Source organism: Danio rerio, chromosome 5 (genome assembly GCF_052040795.2).
Source record: "Danio rerio strain M-AB ecotype USA chromosome 5, GRCz13ab, whole genome shotgun sequence".
NCBI classification, from domain to species: Eukaryota; Metazoa; Chordata; class Actinopteri; order Cypriniformes; family Danionidae; genus Danio; species Danio rerio.
This window is the reverse complement of record NC_141025.1, coordinates 59270762-59284578: the sequence shown is the minus strand read 5'-3', so window position 1 is coordinate 59284578 and position 13817 is coordinate 59270762.

The window sequence follows — 13817 nt, the reverse complement described above, 5'->3', positions numbered from 1 at the left end:
ATTTTCAACGTCCATTTCAGAATGTAATAAAACCAGATCCAGCCATAAAATGCATCATTCTTTTTTGTTTTAGACAACATTTCATGCACTGTTAAACATGTTAAAGCAAGTTGCAAGTGAAAATCTATGTCTCTGACTGAGTTTGCATTACTGTGATTTGACCTCTCTGCTGGCTGAGATAAGCTCATTTTCAACGTCCAATTCAGAATGTAATAAAACCAGATCCGGAAATAAAATGCATCATTCTTTTTTGTTTTAGACAACATTTCATGCACTGTTAAACATGTTTAAGCAAGTTGCAAGTGAAAATCTATGTCTCTGACTGAGTTTGCATTACTGTGATTTGACCTCTCTGCTGGCTGAGATAAGCTCATTTTCAACGTCCAATTCAGAAAGTGATAAAAATAGATCCAGACATAAAATGCATCATTCTTTTTTGTTTTAGACAACATTTCATGCACTGTTAAACATGTTAAAGCAAGTTGCAAGTGAAAATCTATGTCTCTGACTGAGTTTGCATTATTGTGATTTGACCTCTCTGCTGGCTGAGATAAGCTCATTTTCAACGTCCAATTCAGAAAGTGATAAAACCAGATCCAGCCATAAAATGGATCATTCTTTTTTGTTTTAGACAACATTTCCTGCACTGTTAAACATGTTAAAGCAAGTTGCAAGTGAAAATCTATGTCTCTGACTGAGTTTGCATTACTGTGATTTGACCTCTCTGCTGGCTGAGATAAGCTCATTTTCAACGTCCAATTCAGAATGTAATAAAACCAGATCCAGCTATAAAATGCATCATTCTTTTTTGTTTTAGACAACATTTCATGCACTGTTAAACATGTTAAAGCAAGTTGCAAGTGAAAATCTATGCCTCTGACTGAGTTTGCATTACTGTGATTTGACCTCTCTGCTGGCTGAGATAAGCTCATTTTCAACGTCCAATTCAGAATGTAATAAAACCAGATCCAGCTATAAAATGCATCATTCTTTTTTGTTTTAGACAACATTTCATGCACTGTTAAACATGTTAAAGCAAGTTGCAAGAGAAAACATATGTCCCTGACTGAGTTTGCATTACTGTGATTTGACCTCTCTGCTGGCTGAGATAAGCTCATTTTCAACGTCCAATTCAGAATGTAATAAAACCAGATCCAGCCATAAAATGCATCATTCTTTTTTGTTTTAGACAACATTTCATGCACTGTTAAACATGTTAAAGCAAGTTGCAAGTGAAAATATATGTCTCTGACTGAGTTTTCATTACTGTGATTTGACCTCTCTGCTGGCTGAGATAAGCTCATTTTCAATGTCCAGTTCAGAAAGTGATAAAAACAAATCCAGCCATAAAATGCATCATTCTTTTTTGTTTTAGACAACATTTCATGCACTGTTAAACATGTTAAAGCAAGTTGCAAGTGAAAATCTATGTCTCTGACTGAGTTTGCATTACTGTGATTTGACCTCTCTGCTGGCTGAGATAAGCTCATTTTCAACGTCCAATTTAGAATGTAATAAAACCAGATCCAGACATAAAATGCATCATTCTTTTTTGTTTTAGACAACATTTCATGCACTGTTAAACATGTTAAAGCAAGTTGCAAGTGAAAATCTATGTCTCTGACTGAGTTTGCATTACTGTGATTTGACCTCTCTGCTGGCTGAGATAAGCTCATTTTCAACGTCCAATTTAGAATGTAATAAAACCAGACCCAGCTATAAAATGCATCATTCTTTTTTGTTTTAGACAACATTTCATGCACTGTTAAACATGTTAAAGCAAGTTGCAAGTGAAAATCTATGTCTCTGACTGAGTTTGCATTACTGTGATTTGACCTCTCTGCTGGCTGAGATAAGCTTATTTTCAACGTTCAATTCAGAATGTAATAAAACCAGATCCAGCTATAAAATGCATCATTCTAATTTGTTTTAGACAACATTTCATGCACTGTTAAACATGTTAAAGCAAGTTGCAAGTGAAAATCTATGTCTCTGACTGAGTTTGCATTACTGTGATTTGACCTCTCTGCTGGCTGAGATAAGCTCATTTTCAACGTCCAATTTAGAATGTAATAAAACCAGATCCAGACATAAAATGCATCATTCTTTTTTGTTTTAGACAACATTTCATGCACTGTTAAACATGTTAAAGCAAGTTGCAAGTGAAAATCTCTGTCTCTGACTGAGTTTGCATTACTGTGATTTGACCTCTCTGCTGGCTGAGATAAGCTTATTTTCAACGTTCAATTCAGAATGTAATAAAACCAGATCCAGCTATAAAATGCATCATTCTTTTTTGTTTTAGACAACATTTCATGCACTGTTAAACATGTTAAAGCAAGTTGCAAGTGAAAATCTATGTCTCTGACTGAGTTTGCATTACTGTGATTTGACCTCTCTGCTGGCTGAGATAAACTCATTTTCAACGTCCAATTTAGAATGTAATAAAACCAGATCCAGACATAAAATGCATCATTCCTTTTTGTTTTAGACAACATTTCATGCACTGTTAAACATGTTAAAGCAAGTTGCAAGTGAAAATCTCTGTCTCCGACTGAGTTTGCTTTACTGTGATTTGACCTCTCTGCTGGCTGAGATAAGCTCATTTTCAACGTCCAATTCAGAATGTAATAAAACCAGATCCACCCATAAAATGCATCATTCTTTTTTGTTTCAGACAACATTTCATGCACTGTTAAACATGTTAAAGCAAGTTGCAAGTAAAAATATATGTCTCTGACTGAGTTTGCATTACTGTGATTTGACCTCTCTGCTGGCTGAGATAAGCTCATTTTCAACGTCCAATTCAGAAAGTGATAAAACCAGATCCAGCCATAAAATGCATCATTCTTTTTTGTTTTATACAACATTTCATGCACTGTTAAACATGTTAAAGCAAGTTGCAAGTGAAAATCTATGTCTCTGACTGAGTTTGCATTACTGTGATTTGACCTCTCTGCTGGCTGAGATAAGCTCATTTTCAACGTCCAATTCAGAATGTAATAAAACCAGATCCAGCTATAAAATGCATCATTCTTTTTTGTTTTAGACAACATTTCATGCACTGTTAAACATGTTAAAGCAAGTTGCAAGTGAAAATCTATGTCTCTGACTGAGTTTGCATTACTGTGATTTGACCTCTCTGCTGGCTGAGATAAGCTCATTTTCAACGTCCAATTCAGAATGTAATAAAACCAGATCCAGCTATAAAATGCATCATTCTATTTTGTTTTAGACAACATTTCATGCACTGTTAAACATGTTAAAGCAAGTTGCAAGAGAAAATCTATGTCCCTGACTGAGTTTGCATTACTGTGATTTGACCTCTCTGCTGGCTGAGATAAGCTCATTTTCAACGTCCATTTCAGAATGTAATAAAACCAGATCCAGCCATAAAATGCATCATTCTTTTTTGTTTTAGACAACATTTCATGCACTGTTAAACATGTTAAAGCAAGTTGCAAGTGAAAATCTATGTCTCTGACTGAGTTTGCATTACTGTGATTTGACCTCTCTGCTGGCTGAGATAAGCTCATTTTCAACGTCCAATTTAGAATGTAATAAAACCAGACCCAGCTATAAAATGCATAATTCTTTTTTGTTTTAGACAACATTTCATGCACTGTTAAACATGTTAAAGCAAGTTGCAAGTGAAAATCTATGTCTCTGACTGAGTTTGCATTACTGTGATTTGACCTCTCTGCTGGCTGAGATAAGCTCATTTTCAACGTCCAATTCAGAATGTAATAAAACCAGATCCAGCCATAAAATGTATCATTCTTTTTTGTTTCAGACAACATTTCATGCACTGTTAAACATGTTAAAGCAAGTTGCAAGTGAAAATATATGTCTCTGACTGAGTTTGCATTACTGTGATTTGACCTCTCTGCTGGCTGAGATAAGCTCATTTTCAACGTCCAATTCAGAAAGTGATAAAACCAGATCCAGCCATAAAATGCATCATTCTTTTTTGTTTTATACAACATTTCATGCACTGTTAAACATGTTAAAGCAAGTTACAAGTGAAAATCTATGTCTCTGACTGAGTTTGCATTACTGTGATTTGACCTCTCTGCTGGCTGAGATAAGCTCATTTTCAACGTCCAATTCAGAATGTAATAAAACCAGATCCAGCTATAAAATGCATCATTCTCTTTTGTTTTAGACAACATTTCATGCACTGTTAAACATGTTAAAGCAAGTTGCAAGAGAAAATCTATGTCCCTGACTGAGTTTGCATTACTGTGATTTGACCTCTCTGCTGGCTGAGATAAGCTCATTTTCAACGTCCATTTCAGAATGTAATAAAACCAGATCCAGCCATAAAATGCATCATTCTTTTTTGTTTTAGACAACATTTCATGCACTGTTAAACATGTTAAAGCAAGTTGCAAGTGAAAATCTATGTCTCTGACTGAGTTTGCATTACTGTGATTTGACCTCTCTGCTGGCTGAGATAAGCTCATTTTCAACGTCCAATTCAGAATGTAATAAAACCAGATCCGGAAATAAAATGCATCATTCTTTTTTGTTTTAGACAACATTTCATGCACTCTTAAACATGTTTAAGCAAGTTGCAAGTGAAAATCTATGTCTCTGACTGAGTTTGCATTACTGTGATTTGACCTCTCTGCTGGCTGAGATAAGCTCATTTTCAACGTCCAATTCAGAAAGTGATAAAAATAGATCCAGACATAAAATGCATCATTCTTTTTTGTTTTAGACAACATTTCATGCACTGTTAAACATGTTAAAGCAAGTTGCAAGTGAAAATCTATGTCTCTGACTGAGTTTGCATTACTGTGATTTGACCTCTCTGCTGGCTGAGATAAGCTCATTTTCAACGTCCAATTCAGAAAGTGATAAAACCAGATCCAGCCATAAAATGGATCATTCTTTTTTGTTTTAGACAACATTTCCTGCACTGTTAAACATGTTAAAGCAAGTTGCAAGTGAAAATCTATGTCTCTGACTGAGTTTGCATTACTGTGATTTGACCTCTCTGCTGGCTGAGATAAGCTCATTTTCAACGTCCAATTCAGAATGTAATAAAACCAGATCCAGCTATAAAATGCATCATTCTTTTTTGTTTTAGACAACATTTCATGCACTGTTAAACATGTTAAAGCAAGTTGCAAGTGAAAATCTATGCCTCTGACTGAGTTTGCATTACTGTGATTTGACCTCTCTGCTGGCTGAGATAAGCTCATTTTCAACGTCCAATTCAGAATGTAATAAAACCAGATCCAGCTAGAAAATGCATCATTCTTTTTTGTTTTAGACAACATTTCATGCACTGTTAAACATGTTAAAGCAAGTTGCAAGAGAAAACATATGTCCCTGACTGAGTTTGCATTACTGTGATTTGACCTCTCTGCTGGCTGAGATAAGCTCATTTTCAACGTCCAATTCAGAATGTAATAAAACCAGATCCAGCCATAAAATGCATCATTCTTTTTTGTTTTAGACAACATTTCATGCACTGTTAAACATGTTAAAGCAAGTTGCAAGTGAAAATCTATGTCTCTGACTGAGTTTGCATTACTGTGATTTGACCTCTCTGCTGGCTGAGATAAGCTCATTTTCAACGTTCAATTCAGAATGTAATAAAACCAGATCTAGCTATAAAATGCATCATTCTTTTTTGTTTTAGACAACATTTCATGCACTGTTAAACATGTTAAAGCAAGTTGCAAGTGAAAATCTATGTCTCTGACTGAGTTTGCATTACTGTGATTTGACCTCTCTGCTGGCTGAGATAAGCTCATTTTCAACGTCCAATTTAGAATGTAATAAAACCAGATCCAGACATAAAATGCATCATTCTTTTTTGTTTTAGACAACATTTCATGCACTGTTAAACATGTTAAAGCAAGTTGCAAGTGAAAATCTCTGTCTCTGACTGAGTTTGCATTACTGTGATTTGACCTCTCTGCTGGCTGAGATAAGCTCATTTTCAACGTCCAATTTAGAATGTAAAAAAACCAGACCCAGCTATAAAATGCATCATTCTTTTTTGTTTTAGACAACATTTCATGCACTGTTAAACATGTTAAAGCAAGTTGCAAGTGAAAATCTATGTCTCTGACTGAGTTTGCATTACTGTGATTTGACCTCTCTGCTGGCTGAGATAAGCTCATTTTCAACGTCCAATTCAGAAAGTGATAAAAATAGATCCAGACATAAAATGCATCATTCTTTTTTGTTTTAGACAACATTTCATGCACTGTTAAACATGTTAAAGCAAGTTGCAAGTGAAAATCTATGTCTCTGACTGAGTTTGCATTACTGTGATTTGACCTCTCTGCTGGCTGAGATAAGCTCATTTTCAACGTCCAATTCAGAAAGTGATAAAACCAGATCCAGCCATAAAATGGATCATTCTTTTTTGTTTTAGACAACATTTCCTGCACTGTTAAACATGTTAAAGCAAGTTGCAAGTGAAAATCTATGTCTCTGACTGAGTTTGCATTACTGTGATTTGACCTCTCTGCTGGCTGAGATAAGCTCATTTTCAACGTCCAATTCAGAATGTAATAAAACCAGATCCAGCTATAAAATGCATCATTCTTTTTTGTTTTAGACAACATTTCATGCACTGTTAAACATGTTAAAGCAAGTTGCAAGTGAAAATCTATGCCTCTGACTGAGTTTGCATTACTGTGATTTGACCTCTCTGCTGGCTGAGATAAGCTCATTTTCAACGTCCAATTCAGAATGTAATAAAACCAGATCCAGCTAGAAAATGCATCATTCTTTTTTGTTTTAGACAACATTTCATGCACTGTTAAACATGTTAAAGCAAGTTGCAAGAGAAAACATATGTCCCTGACTGAGTTTGCATTACTGTGATTTGACCTCTCTGCTGGCTGAGATAAGCTCATTTTCAACGTCCAATTCAGAATGTAATAAAACCAGATCCAGCCATAAAATGCATCATTCTTTTTTGTTTTAGACAACATTTCATGCACTGTTAAACATGTTAAAGCAAGTTGCAAGTGAAAATCTATGTCTCTGACTGAGTTTGCATTACTGTGATTTGACCTCTCTGCTGGCTGAGATAAGCTCATTTTCAACGTTCAATTCAGAATGTAATAAAACCAGATCTAGCTATAAAATGCATCATTCTTTTTTGTTTTAGACAACATTTCATGCACTGTTAAACATGTTAAAGCAAGTTGCAAGTGAAAATCTATGTCTCTGACTGAGTTTGCATTACTGTGATTTGACCTCTCTGCTGGCTGAGATAAGCTCATTTTCAACGTCCAATTTAGAATGTAATAAAACCAGATCCAGACATAAAATGCATCATTCTTTTTTGTTTTAGACAACATTTCATGCACTGTTAAACATGTTAAAGCAAGTTGCAAGTGAAAATCTCTGTCTCTGACTGAGTTTGCATTACTGTGATTTGACCTCTCTGCTGGCTGAGATAAGCTCATTTTCAACGTCCAATTTAGAATGTAAAAAAACCAGACCCAGCTATAAAATGCATCATTCTTTTTTGTTTTAGACAACATTTCATGCACTGTTAAACATGTTAAAGCAAGTTGCAAGTGAAAATCTATGTCTCTGACTGAGTTTGCATTACTGTGATTTGACCTCTCTGCTGGCTGAGATAAGCTCATTTTCAACGTCCAATTCAGAATGTAATAAAACCAGATCCACCCATAAAATGCATCATTCTTTTTTGTTTCAGACAACATTTCATGCACTGTTAAACATGTTAAAGCAAGTTGCAAGTGAAAATATATGTCTCTGACTGAGTTTGCATTACTGTGATTTGACCTCTCTGCTGGCTGAGATAAGCTCATTTTCAACGTCCAATTCAGAAAGTGATAAAACCAGATCCAGCCATAAAATGCATCATTCTTTTTTGTTTTATACAACATTTCATGCACTGTTAAACATGTTAAAGCAAGTTGCAAGTGAAAATCTATGTCTCTGACTGAGTTTGCATTACTGTGATTTGACCTCTCTGCTGGCTGAGATAAGCTCATTTTCAACGTCCAATTCAGAATGTAATAAAACCAGATCCAGCTATAAAATGCATCATTCTTTTTTGTTTTAGACAACATTTCATGCACTGTTAAACATGTTAAAGCAAGTTGCAAGTGAAAATCTATGTCTCTGACTGAGTTTGCATTACTGTGATTTGACCTCTCTGCTGGCTGAGATAAGCTCATTTTCAACGTCCAATTCAGAATGTAATAAAACCAGATCCAGCTATAAAATGCATCATTCTCTTTTGTTTTAGACAACATTTCATGCACTGTTAAACATGTTAAAGCAAGTTGCAAGAGAAAATCTATGTCCCTGACTGAGTTTGCATTACTGTGATTTGACCTCTCTGCTGGCTGAGATAAGCTCATTTTCAACGTCCATTTCAGAATGTAATAAAACCAGATCCAGCCATAAAATGCATCATTCTTTTTTGTTTTAGACAACATTTCATGCACTGTTAAACATGTTAAAGCAAGTTGCAAGTGAAAATCTATGTCCCTGACTGAGTTTGCATTACTGTGATTTGACCTCTCTGCTGGCTGAGATAAGCTCATTTTCAACGTCCATTTCAGAATGTAATAAAACCAGATCCAGCCATAAAATGCATCATTCTTTTTTTGTTTTAGACAACATTTCATGCACTGTTAAACATGTTAAAGCAAGTTGCAAGTGAAAATCTATGTCTCTGACTGAGTTTGCATTACTGTGATTTGACCTCTCTGCTGGCTGAGATAAGCTCATTTTCAACGTCCAATTTAGAATGTAATAAAACCAGACCCAGCTATAAAATGCATAATTCTTTTTTGTTTTAGACAACATTTCATGCACTGTTAAACATGTTAAAGCAAGTTGCAAGTGAAAATCTATGTCTCTGACTGAGTTTGCATTACTGTGATTTGACCTCTCTGCTGGCTGAGATAAGCTCATTTTCAACGTCCAATTCAGAATGTAATAAAACCAGATCCACCCATAAAATGCATCATTCTTTTTTGTTTCAGACAACATTTCATGCACTGTTAAACATGTTAAAGCAAGTTGCAAGTGAAAATATATGTCTCTGACTGAGTTTGCATTACTGTGATTTGACCTCTCTGCTGGCTGAGATAAGCTCATTTTCAACGTCCAATTCAGAAAGTGATAAAACCAGATCCAGCCATAAAATGCATCATTCTTTTTTGTTTTATACAACATTTCATGCACTGTTAAACATGTTAAAGCAAGTTACAAGTGAAAATCTAAATCTCTGACTGAGTTTGCATTACTGTGATTTGACCTCTCTGCTGGCTGAGATAAGCTCATTTTCAACGTCCAATTCAGAATGTAATAAAACCAGATCCAGCTATAAAATGCATCATTCTCTTTTGTTTTAGACAACATTTCATGCACTGTTAAACATGTTAAAGCAAGTTGCAAGAGAAAATCTATGTCCCTGACTGAGTTTGCATTACTGTGATTTGACCTCTCTGCTGGCTGAGATAAGCTCATTTTCAACGTCCATTTCAGAATGTAATAAAACCAGATCCAGCCATAAAATGCATCATTCTTTTTTGTTTTATACAACATTTCATGCACTGTTAAACATGTTAAAGCAAGTTGCAAGTGAAAATCTATGTCTCTGACTGAGTTTGCATTACTGTGATTTGACCTCTCTGCTGGCTGAGATAAGCTCATTTTCAACGTCCAATTCAGAATGTAATAAAACCAGATCCAGCTATAAAATGCATCATTCTTTTTTGTTTTAGACAACATTTCATGCACTGTTAAACATGTTAAAGCAAGTTGCAAGTGAAAATCTATGTCTCTGACTGAGTTTGCATTACTGTGATTTGACCTCTCTGCTGGCTGAGATAAGCTCATTTTCAACGTCCAATTCAGAATGTAATAAAACCAGATCCAGCTATAAAATGCATCATTCTCTTTTGTTTTAGACAACATTTCATGCACTGTTAAACATGTTAAAGCAAGTTGCAAGAGAAAATCTATGTCCCTGACTGAGTTTGCATTACTGTGATTTGACCTCTCTGCTGGCTGAGATAAGCTCATTTTCAACGTCCATTTCAGAATGTAATAAAACCAGATCCAGCCATAAAATGCATCATTCTTTTTTGTTTTAGACAACATTTCATGCACTGTTAAACATGTTAAAGCAAGTTGCAAGTGAAAATCTATGTCCCTGACTGAGTTTGCATTACTGTGATTTGACCTCTCTGCTGGCTGAGATAAGCTCATTTTCAACGTCCATTTCAGAATGTAATAAAACCAGATCCAGCCATAAAATGCATCATTCTTTTTTGTTTTAGACAACATTTCATGCACTGTTAAACATGTTAAAGCAAGTTGCAAGTGAAAATCTATGTCTCTGACTGAGTTTGCATTACTGTGATTTGACCTCTCTGCTGGCTGAGATAAGCTCATTTTCAACGTCCAATTTAGAATGTAATAAAACCAGACCCAGCTATAAAATGCATAATTCTTTTTTGTTTTAGACAACATTTCATGCACTGTTAAACATGTTAAAGCAAGTTGCAAGTGAAAATCTATGTCTCTGACTGAGTTTGCATTACTGTGATTTGACCTCTCTGCTGGCTGAGATAAGCTCATTTTCAACGTCCAATTCAGAATGTAATAAAACCAGATCCACCCATAAAATGCATCATTCTTTTTTGTTTCAGACAACATTTCATGCACTGTTAAACATGTTAAAGCAAGTTGCAAGTGAAAATATATGTCTCTGACTGAGTTTGCATTACTGTGATTTGACCTCTCTGCTGGCTGAGATAAGCTCATTTTCAACGTCCAATTCAGAAAGTGATAAAACCAGATCCAGCCATAAAATGCATCATTCTTTTTTGTTTTATACAACATTTCATGCACTGTTAAACATGTTAAAGCAAGTTACAAGTGAAAATCTATGTCTCTGACTGAGTTTGCATTACTGTGATTTGACCTCTCTGCTGGCTGAGATAAGCTCATTTTCAACGTCCAATTCAGAATGTAATAAAACCAGATCCAGCTATAAAATGCATCATTCTCTTTTGTTTTAGACAACATTTCATGCACTGTTAAACATGTTAAAGCAAGTTGCAAGAGAAAATCTATGTCCCTGACTGAGTTTGCATTACTGTGATTTGACCTCTCTGCTGGCTGAGATAAGCTCATTTTCAACGTCCATTTCAGAATGTAATAAAACCAGATCCAGCCATAAAATGCATCATTCTTTTTTGTTTTATACAACATTTCATGCACTGTTAAACATGTTAAAGCAAGTTGCAAGTGAAAATCTATGTCTCTGACTGAGTTTGCATTACTGTGATTTGACCTCTCTGCTGGCTGAGATAAGCTCATTTTCAACGTCCAATTCAGAATGTAATAAAACCAGATCCAGCTATAAAATGCATCATTCTTTTTTGTTTTAGACAACATTTCATGCACTGTTAAACATGTTTAAGCAAGTTGCAAGTGAAAATCTATGTCTCTGACTGAGTTTGCATTACTGTGATTTGACCTCTCTGCTGGCTGAGATAAGCTCATTTTCAACGTCCAATTCAGAAAGTGATAAAAATAGATCCAGACATAAAATGCATCATTCTTTTTTGTTTTAGACAACATTTCATGCACTGTTAAACATGTTAAAGCAAGTTGCAAGTGAAAATCTATGTCTCTGACTGAGTTTGCATTACTGTGATTTGACCTCTCTGCTGGCTGAGATAAGCTCATTTTCAACGTCCAATTCAGAAAGTGATAAAACCAGATCCAGCCATAAAATGGATCATTCTTTTTTGTTTTAGACAACATTTCCTGCACTGTTAAACATGTTAAAGCAAGTTGCAAGTGAAAATCTATGTCTCTGACTGAGTTTGCATTACTGTGATTTGACCTCTCTGCTGGCTGAGATAAGCTCATTTTCAACGTCCAATTCAGAATGTAATAAAACCAGATCCAGCTATAAAATGCATCATTCTTTTTTGTTTTAGACAACATTTCATGCACTGTTAAACATGTTAAAGCAAGTTGCAAGTGAAAATCTATGCCTCTGACTGAGTTTGCATTACTGTGATTTGACCTCTCTGCTGGCTGAGATAAGCTCATTTTCAACGTCCAATTCAGAATGTAATAAAACCAGATCCAGCTATAAAATGCATCATTCTTTTTTGTTTTAGACAACATTTCATGCACTGTTAAGCATGTTAAAGCAAGTTGCAAGAGAAAACATATGTCCCTGACTGAGTTTGCATTACTGTGATTTGACCTCTCTGCTGGCTGAGATAAGCTCATTTTCAACGTCCAATTCAGAATGTAATAAAACCAGATCCAGCCATAAAATGCATCATTCTTTTTTGTTTTAGACAACATTTCATGCACTGTTAAACATGTTAAAGCAAGTTGCAAGTGAAAATCTATGTCTCTGACTGAGTTTGCATTACTGTGATTTGACCTCTCTGCTGGCTGAGATAAGCTCATTTTCAACGTCCATTTCAGAATGTAATAAAACCAGATCCACCCATAAAATGCATCATTCTTTTTTGTTTCAGACAACATTTCATGCACTGTTAAACATGTTAAAGCAAGTTGCAAGTGAAAATATATGTCTCTGACTGAGTTTGCATTACTGTGATTTGACCTCTCTGCTGGCTGAGATAAGCTCATTTTCAACGTCCAATTCAGAAAGTGATAAAACCAGATCCAGCCATAAAATGCATCATTCTTTTTTGTTTTATACAACATTTCATGCACTGTTAAACATGTTAAAGCAAGTTGCAAGTGAAAATCTATGTCTCTGACTGAGTTTGCATTACTGTGATTTGACCTCTCTGCTGGCTGAGATAAGCTCATTTTCAACGTCCAATTCAGAATGTAATAAAACCAGATCCAGCTATAAAATGCATCATTCTTTTTTGTTTTAGACAACATTTCATGCACTGTTAAACATGTTAAAGCAAGTTGCAAGTGAAAATCTATGTCTCTGACTGAGTTTGCATTACTGTGATTTGACCTCTCTGCTGGCTGAGATAAGCTCATTTTCAACGTCCAATTCAGAATGTAATAAAACCAGATCCAGCTATAAAATGCATCATTCTCTTTTGTTTTAGACAACATTTCATGCACTGTTAAACATGTTAAAGCAAGTTGCAAGAGAAAATCTATATCCCTGACTGAGTTTGCATTACTGTGATTTGACCTCTCTGCTGGCTGAGATAAGCTCATTTTCAACGTCCATTTCAGAATGTAATAAAACCAGATCCAGCCATAAAATGCATCATTCTTTTTTGTTTTAGACAACATTTCATGCACTGTTAAACATGTTAAAGCAAGTTGCAAGAGAAAATCTATGTCCCTGACTGAGTTTGCATTACTGTGATTTGACCTCTCTGCTGGCTGAGATAAGCTCATTTTCAACGTCCATTTCAGAATGTAATAAAACCAGATCCAGCCATAAAATGCATCATTCTTTTTTGTTTTAGACAACATTTCATGCACTGTTAAACATGTTAAAGCAAGTTGCAAGTGAAAATCTATGTCTCTGACTGAGTTTGCATTACTGTGATTTGACCTCTCTGCTGGCTGAGATAAGCTCATTTTCAACGTCCAATTCAGAATGTAATAAAACCAGATCCGGAAATAAAATGCATCATTCTTTTTTGTTTTAGACAACATTTCATGCACTGTTAAACATGTTTAAGCAAGTTGCAAGTGAAAATCTATGTCTCTGACTGAGTTTGCATTACTGTGATTTGACCTCTCTGCTGGCTGAGATAAGCTCATTTTCAACGTCCAATTCAGAAAGTGATAAAAATAGATCCAGACATAAAATG